This window comes from Podarcis melisellensis (genome assembly GCF_964234715.1).
Source record: "Podarcis melisellensis genome assembly, chromosome: 10".
NCBI lineage: Eukaryota > Metazoa > Chordata > Lepidosauria > Squamata > Lacertidae > Podarcis > Podarcis melisellensis.
Genome location: NC_138542.1, coordinates 19,215,044 through 19,227,884, shown reverse-complemented (window position 1 = coordinate 19,227,884; position 12,841 = coordinate 19,215,044).

The window sequence follows — 12,841 nt, the reverse complement described above, 5'->3', positions numbered from 1 at the left end:
GCCCTCGAGGAAATGAAGCAACGACGTCCCTCAGTAAACATATAGTAAAGGTAAAGGACCGCTGATAGTTAAGTCCAGTTGCTGATGACTCTGGGGTTGCAGTGCTCATCTCGCTTTACTGGCCGAGGGAGCTTACAGCTTCCGGGTCATGTGGCCAGCATGACTAAGCCGCTTCTGGCAAACCGGAGCAGCGCACGGAAACGCTGTTTACCTTCCCGCCAGAGTGGTACCTATTTATCTACTTGAACTTTGATGTGCTTTTGAACTGCTAGGTTGGCAGGAGCTGGGACAGAGCAATGGGAGCTCACCCTGTCATGGGGATTCGAACCACTGACCTTCCGATTGACAAGCCCTAGGCTCGGTGGTTTAGACTAATGTCAAAAGCACTTCCCACTACAGAGATAATTCTTGCAAGCCTTTGGGAAGCCCTCCAACGTTTCTCCAACGAAAATAAGGGTGTCCTATTCCATAATAATTTTATTATTTATACCCTGCCCATCTGACTGGGTTGCCCCAACCACTCTGGGCAGTTTCCAACATATAAAAAAACATAATGAAACATGAAACATTAAAAAAAAACACACAACACTTTTTTTGCTGGGCTGCCTTCAGATGTCTTCTGAAAGTTGTATAGTCTCCTTGGCTTGGGGGTCACATAACTCCATACCCTAAAAAAAAAAAAAAAAAAAAAAAATTCCAATGAAAGGAAGGACAGCTTCTGTAAATCCAGGACAGTCCCTGGAAAATAGGGACACTTGGAGGGTCTGGAAGTGAGGATATCATTTATTTGCTTTGTAGCATCTTGTGGATTAGAGGAAAAGTGTCCACATTTTAATATTGCTGTGTGAGGAAATCTTGAAAAGGGTCTGCTCTAAAACCAGTATGGTGTGGTGATTAGTGCTGTGCTAGGACCTGAGTCTTGGGTTCAAATCTCCACCTGGCCATGAAGCTCACTAGAGGACCTTGGGCCAGCCACTGCCTCTATGTCACAGGGTTGTTCTGAGGATTATCTGAAGAGGGGGAAGAACCACGTATGCCACCTTCTTGGAGAAAAAAGTGAGATATAAATACAATGAATACGTAATAAATAATGAGTCAGAAAAGCTTCAGGAGTAGTCATTATTGGTAAATGACAGATTAACAACTCAGCACAGCTGCTGGTACAGTGGAATCTCGGGTTGTGGACGTAATCCATGACAAGGGCACGTCCTCAACCCGCAGCGTTCGCATCCTGAAGCGGCGTGTCTGCGCAAGCGCGTGAAGTGATTTAGCTCTTCTGCACATGTGTGAGCGGCCAAACCTGGAAATAACCCGTTCCGGTACTTCCGGGTTTGCCGTGGTGTGCAACCTGAAAACACGTAACCAGAAGAAGAAGAAGAGTTTGGATTTGAAATCCCGCTTTATCACTACCCTAGGGAGTCTCAAAGTGGCTAACATTCTCCTTTCCCTTCCTCCCCCACAGCAAACACTCTGTGAGGTGAGTGGGGCTGAGAGACTTCAGAGAAGTGTGAGTAGCCCAAGGTCACCCAGCAGCTGCATGTGGAGGAGCAGGGAAGCGAACCCGGTTCACCAGATTACAAGACTACTACTCTTAACCACTACACCACACTGGCTCTCGTATCAGAAGCAATCGTATCATAAGGTATGACTGTATTTGCTCCATAGGCCAAACTAAGTCTCCAATGAGTTCCCATTTAAGTATGGAGGGAGCTACACCCCAGGAGAGGAGTTTTGATTTTACACACCAGGCATGTTTCCGAATGAGACAGACCATAAACATGACACACATATTGTGAATGTTTGGGGCCAAAGCAGACCCTCCAACATGTTGAGGCTGAAAATCAGGATGCATATATTCCTCCCCATGCTTCTGCATAAATCACATGCCCCACACATACCATTTTGGGTTCCACACTCTCACACATTTTGGGGCACTGCGCTGAGAGCACAGCACCCCAAAATGGGATGTCCCAATTTAATCGGGGCAGTCGAAGGGTATGCCAGAGCTGAAAGACGGTAACTCTGGTGAGATTCAAGCCAGTCTTGCCAGCTCTCATTTTGCTTACTACTCTGGTACACCATAAACCCTTAGGAAAGGGCTGCCCAGAAGCTTTTGCTGCCTGAGGCAAAGGACCAAACATGGCCCTCCCCTTTCTATGGCCAGAAGCTGACCAGACAGGCAGTTGAATCTCACTTACACCCAGTGTTTTTTTCGGGGGGGGGGGGGGGGGACACAGGGGTACGCCTAGCCCTAAGCATTTTGTGAATCTGATGGGAGAAAAAACTTAAAAAATTAAAATTTTTAGTTTCTTCTCTAGCACGGTGAATCGTCAGTTCCGTTGCTACCCCCGATAGCGACCTCTTTTCCTGTCATGGTGTTTCCTGAGTCTCAGACAGAATGAGAGTTCCCCTAAACATTTTTAAAGGAAAAAAACACTGCTTACACCTGAGGAAAGTAGACATGCTTAGGGAAGACTAGAAAGGCTGTACTGGCTCGCTCTGTGTAATGGTTGGGCTGGCCGCATCTGAGGAGATGCTACTGACTGCAAGAGAGCTCAAGGACAATAATTTAGATAAAATTGCAACACACAAAATTCATTTGCTGTGAATTTCACAAAGCCTTCTCCCACCCCCACTCCCCGGCCCGAACTTTTTCTTCATCATCTGAGCACTACCAAGGAAAAAGCCCAAAAAAAATCGGGGTACACTGCAAAGCCTGAACTGTAGGGGAAGAAAAAATATTCCCTAAACTCCAAAGCGTGAAGGAAAACAACATCCACCGAATTTCCTCAAGTCTGACATTTGTGGAATGTCACGCTGGGACGTAGGTGGAGGACATATTGAAAGCCTTCTGCACTTTGAACAATCTGTGCAGTTTCTGGAAGCGGCTGTGTGGGTTGGTGTTTTTTAAGAGAGTGGAGAAATATTCCTCAGAGTGCGGAGGGACTAGAGAGGGCCAAAGATTACCAACGATACATGACATTTTATTCTAGCTATGTGGTCTTTACACCAAGGGTGAGGAGGATAACAGGGTCTACTTTGGCACTATTGATTTTTCTCTCTTTCTTTCTAGATCCCTGAGGTCTACCAAGCAAGCTTAGGTGCAAAACAGTTGGCTTGGCTGGGTGGCATAGATGTCAACTTTCCCTTTTTCTTGTGAGGAATCCTATTCGGAATAAGGGAATTTCCCTTTAAAAAAGGGAAATGTTGACAGCTATGCTGGGTGGATGTATTCTAAAGATTAAGGAACTGGATGCTTTTGAGCTCAAGAATTTGTGAGTAGTAGCAGAATCAAGTCCATAAATCCTTTCAAACAAAATACAGAACTGCCCCCCCATATTCTTTTTCGGCTACCTAATTTAATAATAATAATAATAATAATAATAATAATAATAATAATAATAATAATAATAATTTATTATTTATACCCCGACCATCTGGCTGGGCCTCCCCAGCCATTCTGGGCAGCTTCCATAGAAACCAAAAATACAGCAAAATATCACACGTTAAAAACTTCCCTGAACCTTAAGATGTCTTCTAAATGTCAGGTAGTTGTTTATCGCTTTGACATCTGATGGAAGGGCGTTCCACAGGGCGGGCGCCACTACTGAGAAGGCCCTCTGCCTGGTTCCCTGTAGCTTTGCTTCTCGCAATGAGGGAACTGCCAGAAGGCCCTCAGCGCTGGATCTCAGTGTCCGGGCTGAACGATGGAGGTGGAGACGCTCCTTCAGGTATACTGGACCGAGGCCGTTTAGGGCTTTAAAGGTCAGCACCAACACTTTGAATTGTGCTCGGAAACGTACTGGGAGCCAATGTAGGTCTTTCAAGACCGGTGTTATGTGGTCTCGGCGGCCGCTCCCAGTCACCAGTCTAGCTGCCGCATTCTGGATTAGTTGTAGTTTCCGAGTCACCTTCTCATTTAAATGAGAAGAAAGCTTTTTCGTCTTTGCTGCAGTTAAATAATAGAGATTTTGATTATTTACTGCAGGCATAGGCAAACTCTGGCTCTCCAGATGTTTTGGACTACAAATCCCATCATCCCTGACCACTGGTCCTGTTAGCTGCGGTTGATGGGAATTGTAGTTCCAAACATCTGGAGGGCCAGAGTTTGCCTATGCCTGATTTACTGCAATACACTCAAAGATCAACTAGACTCAAGACTCAAAGCAACTTTCTGACTACCTTTCTTTTATGCTATACTTTTAAATGGGGAAGGCCAGGGTTAGTCATGCCCACAGAATGGAAGATTGCTGGATCCCTAAGGTTGTGTTCTACAGGAAGCTGGCATCAGGCAGTGGGCTCATTGGCAGACCAACTCGGCATCTGCAAATGTGACCTGAAGGATGGCAATATTAACCCCACCATGTGGGAAACCCTTTCAGACAACCACAGTGAGGCACCAGTGGTGAGGGCAATTGAGGGAACCCACATTGTGTGCATGATGGCAGGACTTTGGGAGTTAGCGGGATCAGAACCGAACATGGCAGCCGTGTGGCTCCAATGGCTGGCAGCTCCTCCTCCTCCTCATCATAAATAAATAAATACATAAATAAATTTATACCCCACCCATCTGGTTGGTTTTCCCCAGCCACTCTGGGCGGCTCCCAACAGAATATGAGAAACACAATAAAACATCAAACATTAAAAACTTCCCGAAACAGGGCTGCCTTCAGATATGTCTCATGGGAGGGCGTTCCACAGGGCGGGCGCCACTACCGAGAAGGCCCTCTGCCTGGTTGCCTGTAACCTCACTTCTCACAGCGAGGGAACGGCCAGAAGGCCCACGGAGCTGGACCTCAGTGTCCGGGCAGAACAATGGGTGTGGAGACGCTCTTCCAGGTGCCGCCACTGGTGGCAGGAGGTGGAGGAGAAGGAGCTGGCCACTGGAGTTGTGCCGTGGTGGGCCCCACACTTCACCTCTGCATTTTGCGGACATTGAGGGGGGCACGGTCTCTACACCAAAAATATAGGACGGGGCAAAAGGGCTTGGCACCCCTGACCTGGAGACAGATAGTCAGGTTGTGTATCCACAACAGCGATTGGAGGGAGAATGACAGCTGGGAGGAGCACTGAGAAAAGAAATTGTGTATCTGCAGCAGCACAACTGGACGCCTTCATCTGCCCCAGCTATAACAAAACATGTCTTTCCTGTAGCGATCTCTACAGCCACAGCAGGTGCTGTAACTCTCCAATGGTTTGACTTCATCCCCGAAGGCACACTCTTCCATTGTCTCCCAAGAAAGATGGATGCTAGCAACTAATAAAGAACAACAAGTCTGGGAAATGATATATAATGAACAGAAAAAAATGTTGAAAGTGACTTTTCCTAAGAAACCAGAAGCTTTTCTTTTAGGCACTATAGGGTCAGAGATCCCAAACGACCAGACAAAACCATTTATGTACGCTGCCATGGCTGCGCAGAGTCCCTTAGCCCAGAAATTGAAAGATGGTACAACTCCGACAGAAAAAGAGTGGCAGACAAAACTGATGAACAACGCCGAAATGGCAAAACTTACAGGAGGAATTAGAAACCAGGAAGAGGAGAATGGGGAAAGTTTATAATTTGTTTGAAAAGCTATTGTGAACAATTACATACATTGGTAGGATTGGCAGAAAACTTGTAGCAAAAATTTGAACTATGGATCGACAAAGGATTTATAAAAATAGAGTTATGACAGAGATGCAGAGGGGGAGATCATTACATTATGATCCACAATGGGGTGTGTGAGAGGCAAGTCAGAAGGGTTTATATGTTGATCTATTTAATTCATTTGTTTATGTAAAATTGAAAATGCAAAAATAAAATTTATTTTTAAAAAGGAGAACAACTACTTTTGGACTATCAGTATTAGTACTCCAGCATTAAATCTAAAAGCAGGTAGTCTTTGTTGAGGAAATTGCCCATGACTAGTAGGAACACAGCACAAGTTGTATACTACGGTCTCAATTCATATTTTATGGCTTTGCTATTGATGTTTTAATATTGTGACCGGTATGACACACAACCAAGAACCTGCCCAGGGTCCAGGCATTTCAACAGCCCCTCCAAATTGTTGTTGTTTAGTCGTTTAGTTGTGTCCGATTCTTCGTGACCCCATGGACCAGAGCACGCCAGACACCCCTGTCTTCCACTGCCTCCCGCAGCTTGGTCAGACTCATGTTTGTCACTTCAAGAACACTGTCCAACCATCTCATCCTCTGTCGTCCCCTTCTCCTTGTGCCCTCCATCTTTCCCAACATCAGGGTCTTTTCCAGGGAGTCTTCTCTTCTCATGAGGTGTCCAAAGTATTGGAGCCTCAGCTTCACAAAAAATAGTTTTTCATTTGTACAGACTGTTCACCATTGAACATGTTAAGTCTCAGAAGTGACTGAAAATGCCCCGGTCCCCTACCCTTTCCACTTTTCCATTCAGATGTTAGACACAAGAATAAGGATCCAGGTCGACAGGGATCACAATGGTGAGCAAAGTTTGTTTTCCTCTTTCCCTTCCAGCAGCATGAAATCGATACTACAAAATTAGAACTCCCCAACCTCTGTAGAAATAATAAAAGCAGAAGGTCGCATTTGAAGAGCTGTTTGCCCTTGTGTCTCTTGGAAGAACTCCTAGTCTCTTAAAATGACAGCACAGCTGCTCACAGAGAATTATGCAGAAAGATTACTAAATTCTGGATCCAGTTCTTAGACTATGCTGCAAGTATGACAATGAGTGGCGCTGCATCGATCAAATAGCAGCTGCTAAGACAAGCTGGCTGTATTTCAAGAGCACGCCGGCAAAATTTTCAATTTGTTCAATAATGTAATAGAAATTACATTGTGGGGGGAGGCAGAGGGGATCTTATTTCATCCCCCCATGTCATCTCAAGAACCACCAAAGTGCTGACTATTGGGGATATATATATATTTCTTAGTTTGCAAAAATACAGTGGTACGTCGGGTTACATGCGCTTCAGGTTACATACGCTTCAGGTTACACATTCCGCTAGCCCAGAAAGAGTACCTCGGCTTAAGAACTTTGCATTAGGATAAGAACAGAAATCGGGCTCCGGCAGCACAGCGGCAGTGGGAGGCCCCATTAACTAAAGTGGTGCTTCAGGTTAAGAACAGTTTCAGGTTAGGAACAGACCTCCGGAACGAATTAAGTTCTTAACCCGAGGTACCACTGTACTTGCATTGTCTCTTTTTTCAAGTTGCGTTTTCTACAGATCAGTTTCATCAGTTGTGAGACATGGTTGCGCAATGGTTGCCATCAATTTGATTTGAACTGATTTTATAATGAATTGTTTTTAGAATGCTGTATTATTTTACTGTTGTTAGCCGCTCTGAGCCCAGCTTCGGCTGGGGAGGGCGGGATATAAATAAAATTTTATTATTGTTGTTCTTGTTACATACAGTGTTAGGTTAGGAAGAAAACAGGGGAAAGTGGGGGGGGGAATGGTGAGTGGGGTGGGCTCGGCTGGCAATGCTCCTATTCTTCTACTTTGTGTATGTGTGGGGTTTTGTGTCAGCGTCCCTTGTGTGGGTTCATTTACTATTCTCTTGCATCTTCCAAGATCATAATACCCACTCACAATCATAAAAAGCTCATAACCCACCTACTCTCAGCAGCCAGAAGTGTCATAGCCAAACACTGGAGAGACCTGTCAGGAGTAAGCATGGACCAATGGGAAACAGCCTTATTAGAAAAGCTAACTGTTATGTACTGAGTTGAATAGGATCCAAAAGGTAGCAGTCTGATTGGTCCTAGAACTCCTAGAGCAATAGGATTCAGAATGCAGCAGTCTGATTGGTCCTAGAACAATAGGGTCCAGAATGCAGCAGTCTGATTGGTCCACAGGAGCCACCCAATCCAGCTCCAAATGGAAGTGAATCCGCAACCTGATTGGTCAACAGGTGAATCCCGGAATTAGCCAATCACGTGGGGCCCATTGTGTAAATAATGTATATAAAGCAGACATTCTGGTTTATAAACTTCCATTCCTCTTCACCACTATGAGCTGAATAAAGAGCATGAAATCCACTCTCGACTCCGAGTATATTTCACTAACCAATAAACTGAAACGGGGACAAATAGAAGATGCTTTCACCCCTGTATGGTCCCCCTTTATCACATACACAGCCCAACAAGAAAACAAAAATATCCACCGACAAGCATACGGGTACTTTTGGGCACAAAAATTCCTTTGAGATCTGGGGTTCTTTGGAAATCTGTAACCATGAAAACACAGATGTTTGTATGGCTCTGAATGCTGCTCACTGGGGGTACACATTATGGTCCTTTTGGTTTTAAAATTCTTTTAAAAATTAGGGGCGTTTTTTCCTTGCTGTTTTTATATGGATCGCTGCTGATGGTTTTGCAGCTTTCTTCTCGGCAGCTTCTCATTTCTATTGTGATTGTTTTGACTTTTGCTTGTTTCTAATTTCTTTTTAAAGGCGTTTAAACTATGTTGCTCACTGCTCAGATAAAGTTATTGGGTGAGATACAAAGGCTGTTCATAAGTAAAAAAAAATAAAAAATAAACTTCCTACTTTTATATATTCTCTGCAAGCAATTAGCTGGCCGCCTTTGAAATGCTGAAAGAGATAAAGCTCTTGGTCGGATCCTGCAGGGTTTCTGTGCCTTTTCCCACATAAAACAGTGATTGCAATTACCATTACCAAGAAACATGACATGGAAGGTCAGAATACACATGATATGGATTCCCTTGAGTAGGACCTCCTGGTTTAAAAACGAAGTGTTAATAAGCAGTCACTGCGATATGTGTTTGGGAGGGGGAGCGGGCAGGGATCAGTCCTGGATCAGTCCTTTCATGGTGGGGAGGGTTTCCCAATTAAAATCTTTCCTTTTTTAACGTTTGGTGTTTTACTGTGTTTTGATAACTTGTTAGAAATAGGTACCGCTCCGGCAGGAAGGTAAACGACGTTTCCGTGCGCTGCTCTGGTTTGCCAGAAGCAGCTTAGTCATGCTGGCCACATGACCCGGAAGCTGTACGCCGGCTCCCTCGGCCAATAAAGTGAGATGAGCGCCGCAACCCCAGAGTCGGTCATGACTGGACCTAATGGTCAGGGGTCCCTTTACCTTTACCTAATCTACCTGTGTTCTCCTTGCTGCTGCATGGAGCAATGCATGAATCAGACCTTTGGCTTTCGTAAGTAAAACTTCTATACTTGCGTAACAGTGTGTTATCTGTTCCTTGCTAGAGGGCTAGAGAGAAGGGGCAACTGTTTTAAGCCAGATCTAATTTTCTACATCCAACATGGATCAGGCATGCCTACCACCAAGCTGGACCTTAAAGTAACAGCCTCAGTATCTCTTAATGTAGCCCACCGAGGGGGATTTCACCTCTTCTTACCCAGCTCTCAATCTGGCCTAATGGCTCCAGTGTCTGCCAAGTAATCATGAAAATATAGTAATGATGAACTATAGGCCAACGTAACTGGAAAATTCAAATAATATTGGCATTGGAAAGGTAACCTCCCTGGGTTGTCCATTTATAGGCCCGGGACTGCCCACAAGGGAGAAGTGCTCCTCAGGACTGCAACAAGGCCTCACCTTGAGGAAACATTTGTCACACAATGGGCACCTTCCTTGACCCCCCAGGAAGCAGGCATCTATTTCTCTTGGCGTTTTCCGTTAGTGGTAGTCGCAAATGTCACTGCTTGGCAACCCAATCAGGTGGACAACTCATACTGGCAACCAACAGTTGCTGTTGCATGTCCTCTGTCCAGAGGGGGAAGAGAAGTTGCCAGATACCTAGTGCAGGATGAAGCAGACAAGGCACCCCAAAACATGGGAGCTGGCCATGTGAAGCAGAAATCTTGGATGAAATTAACAATAACAACAACAACAATTTATTATTTGTACCCCACCCATCTGGCTGGGTTTCTCTAGCCACTCTGGGAGGTTTCCAACAAAGATTAAAAATACATTAAAATGTCACACATTAAAAACTTCCCTGAACCGGGCTGCCTTCAGATGTCTTCTAAAAGTCATATAGTTGTTTATTTCCTTGACATCTGGTGGGAGGGCGTTCCACAGGGTGGGTGCCACTACCGAGAAGGCCCTCTGCCTGGTTCCCTGTAACTTGGCTTCTCGTAATGAGGGAACCACCAGAAGGCCCTCGACGGTGTGTTTGGTTTTGAATAGCGATTAAGCACCAATATTCAATGTGTTATATTGCAGAACTAGATGGGTGTGGGTAGTTTTTTTGCTATAAAGTTGTATTGAGATTTTCGTGATACAACAAAGGGGGGGGGGACTAATCAAAAGAAGTAATAAAAAAACTAAAAAGGAATAAAAGAGAACTATATCATCCTCTTACTGCTATAACTTTTATCCCACAAAGCAGTGGTTTTCAACCAGTGTTCCGTGGCACCCTGGGATGCCTTGAATGATGGTCAGGATTGCCATGGGCAACACTGGCCTCTGTCCCTCTTTCCTTCCTTCCCTCCTCTAGTGCCCTCTCGCATCTCTGCTTCCCAAAGTCTTGACAGCTATTTGTTGCAGCAGCCCAGACTACAAGCTCCCAGGCGAATGGTGCCTCTGGGGCTGGTTAGGGGGTGCTGGTTGCCAGGAGCTGAGGTGGCTTCGGAGAAAGCAAGCCAGCCAGTCCACCTTGTTGTTGGGAATGGACAGACAAGTCCCAGGTCCCTGTGGGTCAGTGTGAGGAGGCACCTCTCTTTGGGACAGGGGGCGCAGCTCAGAGACCAGGGGAGCAGAAGCAGCCCAGAGGACTCCCAAGGAGAGGGGAGAGGAGGCTGAGGCAACACTCCACAAGGAAGGATGTTCAAAAAAGGGTGAGAGGCTGCCAGCTCTGTCAGGCAAGGGGTGACATAACTGGGCTCCTGAGCCCCACAGGGGTGCCGCAGAAAGAATGCAGTTGGTCAAGGGAGCCATGGACTCAAAAAGGTTGAAAACCTCTGCCATACAGAAAGAGGGGAGCCCTCCCAGCTCTCACCTGGAGTCATTCCTCTCTTCTCACAGCCTCTCATCCTGTGTGGTTTCTTTCCCCTTCCCCACCTCTCACACAAGGTCCTTCAACCGATCCGTCACCTGCTTGCAATGCTTACCCAAATACAATGAGAGAATAGATTAAAAAAAAAACAGCTACCAAAAGAAAAAGAGGGAATAGATAAAGGGGACCTCTAGCTGGAGTCCCTGAACTAGATGTACTTTCATGCTCTGAAAATGGTTCTGTGCAGTTCTGGTCCCAGAAATGAGGGGTGTTGCAGTTTGCTTCTTTCACTCCAGAACAGAGAAATTGTGCCAGTGCACAACAACAGGTCCTCTTTCAAACAAAAGATTAATGTGTAACTGATAAAGAGAAAGCAGGACTCAGCTGACACGCTGCTGCGCTAAACCCACCCCATAAACAACGTGCTCCCTGCCTTTGCAAACCTCAAAAGCCCCAAGGCTAACTATAGGGAGACCACAACAAAGTGTTATTTTTGGCCTTGCAGAAGTTCAGGAGTGTCAAAAGCTTTGAACCGGCTCCACAGAAACAGAGAACTGCAAGACTTTATGCTGATCTTTTGGCAGCGAAGAGCCATAAACAGGCAGAGCAACATCACTCAGGCTTGCAGCGAAGACATTAAGTACACGGAGCTTATTGGGGTATGTGATAAGGGAAGAGAATGCACATTAGAGTGACAGAAGTGGAACTAGGAGAGCCCAGCCTGGTCAGGAACATCATGTCCCTGACAAGCTTGAATCTCAACTACTGACACAAGTTGCTAAAGCACATGGGCTTTTAGGATCTGCAACAGAAGCTTGATAATGGCAATTTCCAGGAAAACTAACAGGAAAATTGAGTAGGCAGTGTACTTCAATAGAAGTTGGAGGAAAGAAATCTGCAAAGAAATCAGGCATTTGGGAAACTAGAACGTCTGTCACCCAGGATGCATTTTTCACATACAGCTCTTTTCTTCTCCCAAATTATTTTAAAGTCGTTGTGGGCTTTGTTTTAAAACAGTTTATTCAAACTTTGTTTTAACACAATTTATTCAAACTTGGGATGAACAGGCTATATCTCACATGGCTTGTACTGTCAGGAAACTGCAGAAGCTATTTGCAAGCAGTGTGTCAGCAGCAAGTTAAGATACTCACATTTTTTAAAAGTGCAGCCTACTTATGTGTCAGGTATACAAAAATATTGTAATCTTGATGTTTTTGCAGTTTGAAAGCACACCAGTGCAAGTAGATAAATAGGTACTGCTGTGGCAGGAAGGTAAACCGTGTTTCTGTGCACTCTGGATTCCATCAGTGTTCTGTTGCACCAGAAGTGGTCTAGTCATGCTGGCCACATGACACAGAAAGCTGTGTGCGGGCAAATGCTGGCTCCCTTGGCCTGAAAGCGAAATGAGTGCTGCGCCCCATAGTCACCTTAGACTGGACTTAATTGTCCAGGGGTCCCTTACCTTTGTTGTGAAGGCACTGTCATAAACACCACTGTGGACTGAGAACAAAAGAGCCAAGAGAGCTACTAAATCTCTGATTTTATTAATATGATCAACATACTTATACGTGCAGATATGCAACTAGCAAGAAGAACCAGGAATTTATCCAAGATATAGCAACAAACCGGTGATGGCAATAAAAATACTTGATGCTTGTGGATATAAAATCTCCTTTGTGAAATTCTATGCAATTTGGTCACCAAAAAATACGTTAAGTTTTATGCAAAAGAGAGCAGGCAATACACGCAGCAACTGCAAAGACAACAAGACTTTTAATGCACAGACCCCTTCCAACATTGCCTGACCTTGTAATATTAATGCATTATGCAATCTGTTGGTTTACAACAGCCATTGTTTCCATGGGAGCAGCAGGCTAGCTGTCATATTT